Source organism: Bombyx mori, chromosome 10 (genome assembly GCF_030269925.1).
Source record: "Bombyx mori chromosome 10, ASM3026992v2".
Taxonomy (NCBI): domain Eukaryota; kingdom Metazoa; phylum Arthropoda; class Insecta; order Lepidoptera; family Bombycidae; genus Bombyx; species Bombyx mori.
The window spans coordinates 14,988,374-15,001,521 of NC_085116.1; the positions used below are offsets into that span (position 1 = coordinate 14,988,374).

General features: G+C 36.7%; 1 protein-coding gene across 8 annotated transcripts in view; it reads right to left on the reverse strand.

The window, feature by feature from the left end:
* The window catches only part of LOC101740438 (uncharacterized), a 495,801-nt gene that overhangs the window by 117,540 nt on the left and 365,113 nt on the right, over window positions 1-13,148 (reverse strand). The gene's annotated exons all lie outside the window — the stretch shown is intronic.

A 13,148-nucleotide genomic window follows, 5' to 3' on the forward strand; every position in this document is an offset into this window, starting at 1 on the left:
TTACTACACAAACAATTTTTTTTTTTTATTGCTTAGATGGGTGGACGAGCTCACAGCCCACCTGGTGTTAAGTGTTAAGTGGTCCTGGAGCCCATAGACATCTACAACGTGAATGCGCCACCCACCTCGAGATATAAGTTCTAAGGTCTCAGTATAGTTACAACGGCTACCCCGCCCTTCGAACCGAAACGCATTACTGCTTCACGGCGGAAATAGGCGGGGTGGTGGTACCTACCCGTGCGGACTCCCAAGAGGTCCTACCACCAGTGATTACGCAAATTATACAAAAGAATAAAATACAAAAAACAAATAAAATACAAAAGAATAGTACGTATCTGACATATGTACGTATATTATTCAAGCATTCGGGATACATCTGCCAAGTTCGTTGATCACGTATTTCAATTTAAAACCGTCCTTATTTCGTGTTATGAAAGTGGAAATTTCACCAAGGATTCCACAGTTTCTTTATTCTCTATACATAAAGTTCTTTGGGAACTAGACATTGCCTTAACATTGTACCATCTTGAAATGTATTTTGCTTTTGTTTCATAATTACAGTGCGACGCTTGCCAACTGTTCTCACATATTTCATTTTTCCGTACATCTTTTGTATGTACATACATAAATTTGGTGCGAATTCAAAATATATATTGTAGCGCAGTAATTGGAAACCAGATCGTTTAGTATTTATTTTGATAATTTAATTGACAAGATTTCTTTCAGAATTTATGCTGACAAGTAAAGTTTTTAAGAGAGTTTAAATCTACAATTATTAGCAGTATTCTTAACCTTCGTGATATTCCGCTCCTTCCCTACATTTTCGAATCCGTATCTTAAATAATCCCTTTAAGCATTGGTTAAGGCATATCATAACCCCAGGATATTGAGGTCCAATTGGAACCAATACTAATAAAGTCACTGCTCTTGCTAGGGCGAGTGTTAGTAACACTCCGGATTTGAGCCCCGAGAGCTCACCTACACGTCAAAGAGAAGCTGAAATAGCCTCTCAAGGTTATCAGCATAGGTAGGGAAAAAATGCTCTTGTAGTTACAAGAATAATTATTGCTATTTCTGCTGTGAAGCAGTTACAAGTTTCGGGCACGTGGATGCTAACCTCCACCTCTTGTCCTCATCTCACGTCTAGATGGGATGAAACTATTTATAGGGGACGATTCTTTCCATTTTTCCTTCTTCAAAGGAGGCTTGTGGAGAGTATTAAACGGTAGGCAGCGGCTTGGTTCTTGCATTGCTGACGTCCATGGGCAACGGTAACCACTCACCCTCAGTAGTCTGCCTAAACGGCAATAAAAAAAAAACACGTGTGACATAATTATATATTAAAATAATTTAATGTTAAAGCAAAACATTAACTGTCCCCTTCACACTCATAAGCTAGACCGCGCGAGAGAGAAATGGGCAGACTTTTCATAATGCGCATGCAGTGCGACGTCACGCCGCGCGCTTATTCACAAACACTACACAAGCGCAACGTGTGAATGTGTTGAACGCGAGCTACATGATAGGCGGAGTGGGGGGTATTACGTTTTATTTTCGTTACGGAATTTCTTGATTCGGTCGCCGCGCTTAAAGCCCGCGATAAAAGCTATGCAATAGCTTAAAAATGTATGTACCAAAAAACTTTAGAAATCGCCACGAATTTCCCACAAACGTACCACAGTCTAACGAAACATCTACTAGCAAAACAGTCCTTTAACAGATCAGAATCTTCGATCAACAATACATTCCACAGTCAAAGCAATTATTACACAACAACAAAAAAAAATACTCCAACCCCACAACGCTTCGTCGGTTAACAATGAAAATCCAAGCTTCCGCAAATAAGCATATTTATGGAATACCGACCTCATTAGGCGTCCTCAACAAAAGTAATAAATCACACAGGAATTTACCCCAAAGAATCTTTCATGTCGTTATTATAATTGAATCAATCTGAGCATTGACGTAACGAGTAGTACGTTTATAAACGGGGAATTCGTTTTTTTTTTTTTCGTACGCATTCCCGCGCTTTTGAGGTCGGGCGTGGTCGAGAAAAATGAAAGTATTTAATTGGATTAAGATTCACTGAGAATATAGCGTATTGGGAGTTTATATATTACCTAAGACTACTCTGCCAAGTTACTGGTGGTAGGACCTCTTGTGAGTCCGCGCGGGTAGGTACCACCACCCTGCCTATTTCTGCCGTGAAGCAGTAATGCGTTTCGGTTTGAAGGGTGGGGCAGCCGTTGTAACTATGCTTGATAACTTAGAACTTACATCTCAAGGTGAGTGGCGCATTTTACGTTGTGGATGTCTATGGGCTCCGGTAACCACTTAACATTAGGTTGGCTGTAAGCTCGTCCACCCATCTAAGCAATAAAAAAAGTATTCATGCCACGAAGCAATGATGAATCACGAAGCATACAGTGGGTTTTCTTTAACATTTTCGATCACCGAGTCCCACATATTCAACGCGTCTTCTACTTATACTTATATATGCGGGAAAACTCCCGCATATATATATATATTAATAATTTAATAGTTCGGCCAATGAAACCATTGGCCGAACTATTAAATTATTATAAGAACTAGAGGTCCGAGAGTAGTCGAAATTCGACTATAATTAATTGAAATTGTAAGTTTGTACACTATTATGATTGTATTTTATACTTCTATAATCACAAATTTCGCCAAGACTACACTTTAAAAATATTAACAAAGACAAACAATATTTAATCTCAATTTGACAACAGATGTCAAGAACAAGAGTTTGACAATAAATAGTATGCATGCGTGTGTGCGTCAAATATATGGTATGTAGTGTGTGTAATGTTTTCTTTATTGATTTAATGTACCCTTTCAGCATTATTTAAAAAAAAAAATTGCATTGTGCACTTCTTCTCTATATTCTCTATAAGTGTGGAAAATTTCATACTCCTCCGTCCGCGCAATTTTCGTAAAAAGGGATACAAAGTTTTTGCTTCACGTATTAATATATAAGAATGGTGTTTTATGTGGCGGGTAGGCATCATACAACACAAGATATTTGACAGATGCCTGAATCTCGCTCACGACATTTTCAAGATAAGCTTGCTTGTATACAAGTTCTGAACAACAACATTCGGTCTACTGTATCATGTCACGGTGGATGATCGGTCCTTTCTTCGTAAACCTCCAAATTTTCAGGAGATCCATTTCCCCTTGAATGCTAACGAACTATTCGTGTATACCATAAAAACCAGACACTCATCTCATAGAGCACGAGGGGTGAAGAATTCAAACTGAACACGGAAAGGGCGGACAGACACAGGGTGATGCGGTCGAGTGCAGCGAATATGCAGTAATTTAATGTACTTTTTAGTACTTTTTTATGTTAAATTAAATCACTCTAATTCTTTCTAAAATTCTGTGTTCATTTTAATTATACCTTTTTTTATGTAGCCCCTAGTTTAATGCTGGTTTTTCTTGCAAGTACATTATAAAGCAATTTCATGAATATTTTTTTCTAAAGCCATACGAAGAAATTGTCTCCTATTATAATATGAAGCCAGAACAGTTTATTGCATGACTCGCGCGATTTTTGTCGTATACTGGGTGTTAGGAGACCGCTTCCGAAAGCGAAGACAGACGATAGCACTAATGACACCTTTGATGATGGGACGGAAAAAAATCGATGCTGATTTAAAAAAAAATACATTTTTAAAACGTTTTATTAGCATTATTTACGCTCAGTAAGTTAAACGAAAAGATAGTTTCATAAAAATACATTACTTTACTACAAAAAAACCAGCTATGAAAACCAAAATCCGGCCCGCGGTCTCGTAACTTTCTTTCTACTCAAAGATTTTCCTTTACATTACATTAGTTTAGTATTTTCGTGAATCAAAAAAAGCTTTTAAATCCATTTGAAAACACGTAAACCGCAAATAATATTAAAATCTAGTCGATCTTAACATCGCAGTAGATACTCATAGATAAATAGCACATAGTACAGAGGAAGTACTATTGTGAAACCGTAGAGAATTTACCAAGACGCTGAGTGAGCTCGCGGTCAGAATACACCCCCCTTCGAGAGCTCTTCACACGTACCACTTAAAGTAGATCCCTCTTGAAACCACCGCATCAACTTCACTTCAGTTCATTTCCCTTAAAATTTGGATCAATGAGCAAGTCACTAGAGTTCAAGTTAATATAGGCACAATAGGACACTGCCACTTCAGCGAGCTAAATTGACGTTCACAATCGTCAATTTTACTAGAGCTCCATTCCTGTTCCATTTAAACGGCATAGCGGCTCTCGGAAACTGGCCGGTTAATTTCATTTAACCAATTTAACCTGATCTTCGTTTCTCATTAAGAAGTTGGTTTTAATGGGTCTAAGTAAAGTAATGGATTACAGTCAATAAATAAGTAGCATTAGAATTATGCTTGAATGATGGTGGAGCTTCATTTGTGCGGGTTCCGGTTGGAATTTCAGTTCGAATCAGAGTGAAGTAATTAATTAGTTACGGTCTTGTGTACTGTTGTTTACCTTTATCAATGAATTTGAACAGATGTTCGATGGATATTTCTATTGTTTGATTGCATCTCAATTACTTTCAAAACTAAGTATAATGAATACACAGGGTTCCTGAAAACGAATATCGATTGGAGTTTCCGTAATGCTATGTTACAATATTAAAAAGGTGTTATAAAAACTTCAGAGGTGTCAAGGGACACCCGGATGGAACGAAGTTCCTTTCGATTAATTAGTGAAGGAATTGTAATTTTTTTTAAGTTACAATAATAAATTACGGCATTATGAAGAAGAAAAAAACAATACTATGAACTAAATTACTATTGTTGAAACGCTATCTCGAGAAACTGTACTCATTACGCGGACCAATCGGATACGAGCAATGTCACGCGATAAGCGCCTACACGTTGATTGGTCAGAATGACGAATCTAAAAAGTGTCGTGACAACTTTTCGTAAGAATTTTTTCCGTCTAGCCCCCTTTCACAACGCGCGACAAGGAACTTCGTTCTACCTTAACGATATGTATGTTTCAAGCTAATGAACATTATTTTGCGTTGCTACTCGTATAGCAACCATCACTATTTTTGTTTCTTGAAGATTGTGAGCATCTTAATAGCTAGGATTTGGAAGATTTATTCATAAATATTAATTAGAGAAGGGGCGTTAATTTACATTTTAGAATATATGGCATTTACCAGTCATGTTTGTAATGGCCAAAAAGAATACAGAGAGACTAATATAAATGCAATTACTAAAGCAACATCTAACAAATAAAACATATATTTTTTTATTTTTAATAATCTATATATTAATACGTGAAGGAATTTTTTTATCCCTTTTTACGAAAATTGCGCGGACGGATAAGTATAAACTTTCCGACACTTACAGTTTATATGGAGAAGGAGTGCAGAATGCTAATATTTTTTTAAAATGATGAATAAAAATACATTAAATCAATAAATAAAACATTAAGCACTACCATGTATTTCACCATATATACATATCAATAAGCTCTTTGTTTATTGTCAATTGTCGAACTTTTGTTATTGTTTAAAGTCTGTGGTCAAATTGAGAATAGATTTTTGTGTCTGTTTGTCTTTAATATTATTGATCTATAGTGTAGTTTTATTATGTGTAGTAGTGTGATTATATTAAAGAAGTATAATAGTGTTTGACAATAAAACCATAATAATGTTTAAACATAAAATTTTAATTAATTATAGTCCAATTTCGAACACTGCAGGATCATTATTTTCCTTAAATAGATACAAGAGGTGGTTTAGGTGGTTTTAAAGGCTGCAATGCAATCATACTGCTTAATCTAATGTAAATGGAAGGCTATATTTACTTACGCTCCCCCACTTTCTCTCTAGACTGGATATTGAAGGTGTCTCTTGATTTTTAATAATGTAAAATATGTTGCATTACTTTTGACTGTATCGTTAGTGCAATGGTTAGCTGCCTGACTGTTGCGACGATCGTCGTGGGTTCGATTCCCACATCGGGAAAATATTCGTGTGATGAACAGGTTTGTATCTTTGTCTGGGTGTTTATTATCTATTTATTTAACCCAGAGACACAGCTCAATGAGTTTCTCGCCGGATCTTCTCAGTGGGTCGCGTTTCCGATCCGGTGGTAGATTCTGCGAAGCACGGCTCTTGCTAGGGTTCGCGTTAGCAACGACATCAGGTTTGAGCCCCGCGAGCTCACCAACTAGTTCGGTGAATCTAGAATAGCCCCTCGAGGTCACTAGAATAGGTAGGGGAAAAAATAATCTATCTATATATTAATACGGGAAGCAAAAGTTTGTATCCCTTTTTACGAAAATTGCGCGGACGGAGGAGTATGAAATTTTCCACACTTATAGAGAATATAGAGAAGAAGTGCACAATACCAATAATATTTTTTTTAAATAATGCATAAAAGATACATTAAATCAATAAAGCAAACATTACACACACTATATACCATGTATTTGACGCACACAGGCATGCATGCTATTGTCAAACTTTTGTTTTTGACGTCTGTTGTCAAATTGAGAATAGATTAAATATTGTTTGTCTTTGTTAATATTCTTTATAGTGTAGTCTTGGCGAAATTTGTGATTATAAAAGTATAAAATAGAATCATAATAGTGTACAAACTTACAATTTCAATTAATTATAGTCGAATTTCGACTACTGCGGGACCTCTAGTTTATGTAAATATTTAAACATGTATGATGAGTATGTATGTCAGGCTCTAGTACTCATAACAGTTATTTATTTTTGTTATTGTTTAGTCCTGTATATTTTGATCTATAGATATCACATTAAATTTTAGTCATGCACTTACTTAACTATATAGATTTAATAAGTTGCTTAACCACTCCCAGCTGGTTTGAGGTAGTACTTTAGAGCTGTCGCAGTCACAGTCGAACTTCTGCGTACGGCTAAGGACCTCTATTCACGTTTGAAGCAGGGTATAACATGACATTACGGAAAGATGGTCTCAATTTCAGAGCAGGATTTTTATTGCAAGTGGCACGGTTGAAATATGCTCCGTTTGTGGAATGATACCGTGGTAAAAAACATCACAGGATCATCTCAATCAGTTCCTCAGAACAGTTCTTCTTAATGATCTAAGCTACGTATTTCTGCGTTATAGCTTAAAGCGTAGGATAGCTGTTACGAATATAACACAATACGAATACAATTGAGACTTCAACGTTACATTTCAAGGGACATCTGACAAATCTTGATATCTGCTGACTTTAGTTATCAGCTATTGCCAGATGAATACCCATCTAAATAAATAAAATCAAATTATTCACATCACTTGATTAAAATAACGTTAAGTAACGAAAATAAAGTCAAAAAAGGACAAGTTTAATAAGTGCATTACACCTACAAAAGTTACACGTGCTAAAACACAATCCAAACCCGAATAAAATTCACTCAAGCCAAATGCGATTTCTAGGAACGTGCTCCTGAGAGAGAAAAATAACAATAAAACAGCAGACCACTGGAGTCGTATCACACACGTAATATAAATCAGTGTGGGCGCGCGAATTAATTCATTTCCTGCTCGGGGAAGGGGCGAGGGAGCTACGTGATGTCTGAACGCGAAGCGTGTGAATTGTGCACCCGAGGAACTGTTTGAAACAATTCGTTCAAGATCGGCAAAGACGAGGGTAACTATCAAACAGAGCCGTTGTCGCGGTCAAGTCACTAAGTACTACTAATGGCAGTCAACGGTATTTTCCTACCTAGTGATGCTAACACTAACCCTAGCAAGAGCAGTGTGCTTGGCCGATCGGAAACGCGACCCACTGAGAAGATCCGGCGAGAAACTCAGTGGGCTGTGTTTATGGGTTAATTCGCTCGTCGAGCACTTCGTCGCAAGCGACGGGTTCGACGAGGATGGTGACCGGTGCTTGTGGTACCTAAAAGCACCGTTAATGGATCTGGAGGATCCGTAATGACGTGTTTTGGACTACGTCGACTGTTTACCATCCGGTAAACCGGCTTGTTTACCCGGTCTACAGGATCGGGTATGTCAACGGTAAAGTAAATGCCATAGTCCTGTGAAAATACGAAATACGAATGGCCTTTCCACAGCCTGGTGCTGGCAGATATCTGGAAACGGGCTGTTGTGATTAAAATCGAGCCGTAGTAGAAAGAGGAAATAGGAAGGTGCATGTTAGTCGACTATTATCAAAGCCGGCAATCTGACTTTTGAACAATTATTGGTAAATCAGAAAAACGAATTATTGACTTTGTATTCCATTGGCAGTCACAAAACTCTTCGGAACGACATCTTAGATAAATAACAGGTTAAGTATTAACCTTTATTTAATGCAGGTTTTGAACCGTATTCTTTGAAGGAGACGATTATATTCAAATCAATCTGTACTGACATATCAATAACATTTTTTGTCCAAATGCACAGATTGCCACCTTTGACAATAGACGACTCATGTTATTTAAAAAAAAACAACAACAATTTGGGGGAAAACAATCAAGACGAAGCTTACGCCCGATTTTACTTATTATTTCATGCCCAAGACTTGGATTTGTAATTTGCTTATTTCTCTCAAACATATGTAACCCATAAAAAAAAAATTACCATAATTAGAACGCATCATGATACTTCTCTCAAATTTGTATGCAGTTGGAACAAATGTAGGCAAACGTTCCAACTCCATATAAATTAGAGTTAGCTTTTACACTGTCGAGAACGTTAAAAAACACCTATAAGAACACAGAAGTAATTTCTTTTTGTTAGGTAATATTTAAAAAAAATTACATTATTTTTTTATGTAGCGTAAGGTCACATTCGAAGAATCTGTCATGATGCTTCACATTATGCTATACATTAGATAAAAACTGAAAATACATTCGTTAGTACATTTCTTATTATATCCCTAATCAGGACATTTATACGGTACTGTATTTCATTAATGGTACAGGTATATACTATCCGGACTCCTCAAGTTATACTTAATTATAATACAAATCTCTGTCTTTCTTATTCTTTCCTATTCTACTTTGGGGTACTTAAAGAATGTAACCTATAGTTTTGTTTTAACTTGATGTCGATTTCTGAGGCGACCTAAAGATGCGTTCCGGCTCACACGAAAAGATAGGTTATTTCCTCGCGTCATCTTAATTTATTCATTACTGAGGGTCGTGTTTCTCCCGATTAGAGATTAATTTCTCTTTGATCATGCTGCTTCATCTTTTTCCGTACTTGGCGTCATGGAGAGCATCTTGCAGCATAGGTAGCTTCGGTAGGTAGCGGCTTGGTTCTTCCCCTGGTATTGCTGAAGTCCATGGGCGCCGGTAACCACTCACCGTATGCTCGTCTGCCTATACGGGCAATAAAAAAAAAGCTTGAAGTTGAGAATAGAGCAAATTTGGTGAGACCATCTGATTGAGCTGCGACCTTATTTGGTCTTCGTTTATTGATCTTCACAGTTAACATTAGTTGCTTCAGATTATGTCCGTTTTTGGGCGATGTGAGAACCAAAACTTTTCAAACAAAACAAACAACAAACCTCACCTAAACTCCAGGAATTAAAGGTAAAATATTATCAATTTATATTTTGACTTTACGTCATACAATGATCCGTGACATTAATTGATTTATGGATGAGCGTCAGCAACTGGTATACTGGCTTAAGAAATTTGTGACGAAAAATCTGCGTATGCATTAGTGGTTGATTTAACTCTCCACTTACTAATGGCATCCTAATGACATTACGATAAGTCTCAAGTTACTTTAATCAAGCAATTTCTCAAACAGTCAAACATTGTTCGGAGTATCAGTCTTCGGTCGCTTCCCTTCCTCGTCCATCAGCGTTCAACACAAATCCTGATTTACGACTAGACCGTTTTTATGGTATGCTTAAACGACAATAATAAAAGTTGCCGTTGTAAACGGCGGCGGCGGAGTGGGGCACTTATTGCGTACAGTTTTATTGTCTTATTGTTGTACGAAGACGTACGAATTCAAGTAGGTCACGTCGAAAAAAATGTTGAATATTCGTGCGGATGGCTTTATTTAGATTTACGTTTATCTGTCTAGTCGAATATAAGGAAATGTTCTTTGGAACTTTCTGACGGTTTCGCTTATTGTTTTATTAGAAAACCGTTGGAAGCTTTCTGTGGAAAAAATATTATCATGTTTTGTTAAGTTATACAACTTTTTAATAAACTAGCCGTACTCGCCCGCTTCGCTGGGCATTTAAAATTAACATTATTAACTATTGTCATTATTATTAGGGAGACCAGCGCTCATATAAATATTAGCCTATCCATTACGTACATGTATTTTCTACATGGATACCAAGTTTCAAGTCAATCGGATGCATGGTTCAGTAGCTATAACGGAACATTCATAAAAACCACTGTAGATTTATATATTAAGTATAGATAGTAATCTTCTAATTTTAATCCTGATTTTTGTTGATGTTTCAATCGACATGTCTTGTAATATGGAGCGTTATTAAGATTTTAATTGAGAAGACGCACACGCTGTTCAATTTAGATTATAATTTAATTATTATTATTATTTATTTATATTTATTTAAAATCTTATTAATTACATAATATTTTTTAAAAAAGATATTAAAAATACAATTTTTAAAAAACACTATATAAAAATAGATTGCCGCTGATGGCGGTGTCTACGACACAAGCCACCAGTGGTTAGGACTCCAGAGTGAGAAACCTCCTCACAATGCGTGCAGTATCGAGGATAACTGCTTTCTGTATTAGGCCCTTAACCCAGCTGGATAACGAAAGTTTTTTAAGATGTTGATCGAAACTTTTCGCTATCAAGCCGTGTACCGATACAACTATTGGAACAATGATGGTTGAATCAACATGCCACATGGCGGTAGTCTCGTGGGCCAGGTCTAAATATTTTATTAATTTGTCCTTTTCTGCCTTCACGTGGTTCTCGTCATGAGGAATGGTGACATCAACCAACACTGCTCGACGCGCAGATCGATCTATTATCACAATATCAGGTTTATTGGCAACAATATACCTATCCGTGATAATAGATCGGTCCCAGTAGAGCGTAACATGACCATTATCAAGAACTGGTTGAGGTTGGTATTGGTAATAAGGTACAGCAGAATCAAGAAAACCATATTTCAGAGCAAGTTGTTGATGGATAATCCTAGCCACTTGGTTATGTCTATGCAAGTACTCGCCGTTAGCAAATCGAGAACAGCCAGAAACAATATGTCTAATAGACTCTCCCGGACGGTGGTATGCCCGACAAATGTCGACCGTCCCATCCTTTAGTATATATTTCCGGTAGTTGTTCGTCATGATAACTTCGTCCATAATTGCAAAGATAAAACCTTCAGTTTCCCCAAAGAGGTTACTGAATCGTAACCAGGCCACGGAAGCTAATTGGTCTACATCAGGCCCTGTGAGAGCTCGGTAGAACCTACCGTGTAACTCCTTGCTCCTCCATACAGTTATGCGATCTGAAATACTCTTATTATTATTATTGGACAACAACCGGAACTCGACTTCATAACGTGAATTATACCACGAGAAATGAGGTCTAAGAATGAATTTCATTTCACGAGTGGCTACTTCTATTTATACTTACGGCAGGAAGATACTATACACATATTAATGTGGGTTCACAATACATTCTACTATACCTCCATGTAAAAATGGTGGATCATTAAATCAAGTTTCTTCTCCTGACTTAACACATAAGAATAAAGATTTTGGAAACAAAGAAAATGCGAAATACGCATTTATCCACAATACACAGCCTGGAAAGGTGAAAGGAAAATAATGGTGTGACTCGCACATGATTAAACATTAGAGTTATGGAGAACTGATGAAGCGGACATTAAGATAACAGGTTCTGTAATGCCGAAAATGACTTGTCAGACATAAAAAAAATATTGCTGAAAGAAAATGGAAAAATACTATTGATATCAAGCGGTAGGCAGGGCCCTTGGAATCGCTTATGTCAGCAAGCGACTAGTAACTAGTCGCCATCGGATTATCTATAAGCTTATCTGCCTTAAAAGGCAATATATGTTTAATCATTTAATAACTATCCGTTGTAACTATACTTGAGACTTTACAACTTATACTTCAAAGTGGGTGGCGCATTTACGTTGTAGATGTCTATGGGCTTCAGTAACTATTTAACACCAGGTGGGCTGTGAGGTCGAAGAGAGAATAATATATTTTTTATATCTTATACCTTTAAACGAGCAATTCTTGTATATTAATATATATGTATATAATCTGAATCTCGGAAACGGCTCCAACGATTTTCATAAAAATTAGTATACAGGGGATTTCGGGGGCGATAAATCGATCTAGCTACGATTTATTTTCAGAAAATGTTGTTATATTCGTGTTTTCAATAATCAACTCTTCCCGACATCTATTGGCGTAATAATACTATTTTTCTTAATTGAGGGCAACTAACCAAGATGGCGTTATCAAAAAAAACTCTAGTATGTATTTAAAGAAGAACGAACCTAATTGAAAATACTTTTAGTCTTTAATTTCACTTTTTGAATTCTCATTATATTATTTCCAATGTTTCGGATGCTTTACACTTTTCGTGATCGCCATAATCCGTAAATATCGTTATAATTGGAAATCCGTACAAAATACAAAAATAAAAACAACAAAAGGAATTCTGAAAATTTAGCATAACTTCTTGGTGATGTGACATGTTCAGTTAGCACGTCATATAGCAAGCAATTAGGTTTTTGATGGATTTTTGGAGTTAGCTTTTGATGGACAGTTAAAGGAGCCCAGAAACATCACACAAGAACCATGCAGATTGGTAGTACCTATTCATGCGGGCTTGCAGCAAATCCTAATGTTACGCCAATCAATAAATTTCGCAGGTTTAATTTTCATTACACCATATTGTTCCTTTATTGCCTAAGTCGTTACTAAGCACGTTATTAGAGCGTATTCTAGTATATTGAAAGTCATAGACGGTTCTATGTCTTCTGAACTCTTTGAATTACCTTAAATCTTTTTTAACGTTACCGGGATGATCGGTTTAGCGATATCCGATAAGCGCTGGGATCGTGCGCAACCTTACCCCGGGGAGGTATCGCTAATCTGTCCCCGGATCCAACCA